The sequence below is a fragment of the Myotis brandtii genome, unplaced genomic scaffold, assembly GCF_000412655.1.
Source record: "Myotis brandtii unplaced genomic scaffold, ASM41265v1 scaffold157, whole genome shotgun sequence".
Taxonomy (NCBI): Eukaryota; Metazoa; Chordata; class Mammalia; order Chiroptera; family Vespertilionidae; genus Myotis; species Myotis brandtii.
This window is the reverse complement of record NW_005355708.1, coordinates 2725042-2728173: the sequence shown is the minus strand read 5'-3', so window position 1 is coordinate 2728173 and position 3132 is coordinate 2725042. Positions and strand designations below refer to the sequence as shown.

The window sequence follows — 3132 nt, the reverse complement described above, 5'->3', positions numbered from 1 at the left end:
GTCCCAGTGACAAATGGCACATAAGGCCTGTGGAAGACATCCCACTGCTCTAGGGGACACAGTGTCTGTGTAGGCAGTGGCATGCATGACATTCTTAGAGGCAGCTTAGAATTTATACACATGATTACATGCACGTATATAGACAGGTCTGGAGGCAAGCAGGTATTTTTAGGACACAAACAGGATTGCCTTCTAGTATGTTCTCAGCATCCTTAACACAACTAACTGCACGTGGTGATATGTCGTACACATCAAGTCTTCCATTCTGAGACGTCTCCATAAATTCTACTCCATTTGCCTTCTAGTATGTTCTCAGCATCCTTAACACAACTGCACGTGGTGATATGTCGTACACATCAAGTCTTTCATTCTGAGACGTCTCCATAAATTCTACTCTAATCACTCCACTCCTCAGACACTTTCCAGAATTTTTGTTTCGCATGATCCATTTTAGCACTTAATCACAGGCTGCCTTATATTGTCATTTGATTCCATGTGTGCCTTGCTTATCTGCTCAAGTGGAGAATGTAAATTATTAGAGGGAAGCAACTGCTCCTCCTGGGGCTCTTGGGGGCTCCCATATCATAACCTAGAACATAGCTAAAGCACAAAGTAGCCACTCAACCAATACACTGACTGACACGAATATGAAAACTTACCAATGCCGTGAACTTGCCAAAGCTGTTTTCTCATAGATAAGAATACCATGGTAGATGGCTTGTCCACATAGCAGCAGATTGCAAACTCAACCCATCTACGTTTCAAGTCAACCTGACATATATGTATTGTTACTATGGATTATTGCTGTGAAGATGAGGAAGTGGTTCTTAATACCCAATAGATGCCAATGACAGGAGTTCTTTGCCTCTTTCCATCATGAAATTGGGCTGCATATATGGATCATGGAAAGCTGAAGCTATACCCAGTGGCTGGAGAGCTCTATCTAAGTACAAAGGAAAGATCTGTGTTCCCAGTGGAACACAACCCTTCTGCGTCACCCCATTCATCATCTGACAGCAGATCAGGATTGTGACTAATATTTGGCCCTCATATCCTAGGTGGTTACCATAGAGGGATTCAGTAAGAGCATAATTCGCATTTCCTTGGAAAAATTTAATCCACAGATGGACCCCAGCACCCAACTGCAGTGGTGTTCAAAACTAATTGGGATTTTTGCTAAATAAAGACTGATTCAGCCAAAAAAGCTGTACTCTGACTAGAGAAATCTGTATCACACATCACTCCAAAAAGTATATTTATCCAAACGCTGATTGCATTGGAACACTAGAATTTTCTTAATAGGGACATAGGGAAAAGGCACTTATTGATGAAAATGCACATTTATATTTTTCCTTTATAAAATGAAGAAACAGGATTGATGCTATCATGCATTCACAATGTTTCAGTTACAAAATTTAATCTCTCATGTTTTCTTATGTAGCTAACTAAATAAGGTAACATTTTTCATTCAAATTGGGAAGCTGATTTTTAAAATAATCCACATCTGCCCTAGCTGGTTTGGCTCAGTGGATAGAGCGTCAGCCTGCGGACTGAAGGGTCTGGGGTTCATTCCAGTCAAGAGCAGGTGCCTGGGTTGTGGGGCTTGACCCCCCAGTAGGGGGTGTGCAAGAGGCAGCTGATCAGTGATTCTCATCATTGATGTTTCTATCTCTCTCCCTCTCCTTTCCTCTCTGAAATCAATAAAAATATATCTTTAAAAAATAAATAATACACGACTTCATAAATAAACATAAGGTAGACTTCCCTTGTGAGCCATCATTCCCACCTACAGAACTTTAAAGGGCAAGACAGCTGGTAACGGAGCTTGGAGTACTGCGTAATCTCAACAAATGGAATGGAACAGGAATGTGTTCGGCTATCAGAGCAGTCACACTGCGTGCACACACAACCTACTCCACACCCTTTTAATTTCAATGTTTTGCTCAGTGCTAGAAAAAGAGGCATACTTGCTCACACAGGATCAAGTACATGGCTGCAAAACCTAAGCATATCTCACCAGCGCCTCCTAGAGGCCATGTGAGGATATAGGCTGGGAGGGGAGCAAGGGCACAACCCCTTTCCTTGAATTGGGAGTTTCACCTCTCCCCCCAGCTCACATCCACCGGGGCTGTGCCGCCCAGAATAAGAACTCGATTGTCGAAGTAGTTTGGCGACTCTAAGAGGCCTTTTAGAGGAGTAAATAAACTGCTGCACAAAAGGTTAATTTCATCGCTTGAGGAAATTAACATGAAACACACGGAGGGGTTTCAAACTCGGTGTTAAGAAAAGACCACTAAATATACTATGCACCTACTATTTGGCGGACACACACACACACACACACACACACACACACACGGATCAATCTGCGAAGTTTCAGGATGCAGATCCAGTGAACATTGAACTTGACATGGGTTTTTTACAGGGTCTACACGCTCTTGCCTGGTTGCTGGGAATGAGGGCTGGGAGGCGCTGGTGCGAGGGCAGAGCTCGAGTGTCTGTAGGAGTTGCTGTTCCAGAGAATTCATTACTGTCTAATTGCTCTGATTTTAGATCAGCAGAGCGTGTCAGGCGGCGGTGGAGAACGAGATTGAGGGAGGACAACGCGAGAGGGAACGCGTCGTTCACCCTGCGGAGAAGTCGAGGCGCTTTGTAAGTAACTGGCGAGCAGTGGGATCGCAGGAGCCCGGCGGCTATGCAGTTGCAACACTTGCGCGCGTCTAAATCCTGCGGGATCTGCGGGGATCCCGGCCCCTGTTCCCATTTAATGCTTGGCTCCTCCGCCCGGCGCGCAGGTTCTGCTGCGGATTCGGGGGGCATGGAAGGGTGGGGAGCGCTGGGGACGCGCTCGGGATGAAATGCAACCCTCCCCCCGGCTGCTGCAAACATTTCGCCCTGGCACCGCCGCCTCGCTGGCCCCTGGAGGAGCCGCCACGGATAGCAAAAGGGGAGTGGGGGGCTCGGAGAAGGGCAGGAAACTTTGCCCAAGGCCAGGCTGCAATTAGGCAGCGGCCAAAGCCCGGAAGCGGAGCTTCCCACCTGCTGCTGTCCAGGCTGGGGCGCAAGTTCCTCCAGCCGGGCCGGCCTCCTGGGCCGGGCTCGGAGGCTGGAGGCGGTGGGAGCCCGGCAGGT

At 47.3% G+C, this 3132-nt stretch overlaps 1 protein-coding gene across 1 annotated transcript in view; it reads left to right on the top strand.

Annotated features, from left to right (window-relative positions):
* Window positions 1-2195: 2195 nt before the first annotated feature.
* Window positions 2196-3132, top strand: part of KCNJ2 (potassium channel, inwardly rectifying subfamily J, member 2) — a 17612-nt gene continuing 16675 nt past the window's right edge. Inside the window, exons 1-2 of the mRNA XM_005861803.2 lie at window positions 2196-2219; window positions 2554-2652. The gene's annotated coding sequence lies outside the window, so the exon portion shown is untranslated. The remainder of the gene's footprint in view (window positions 2220-2553; window positions 2653-3132) is intronic.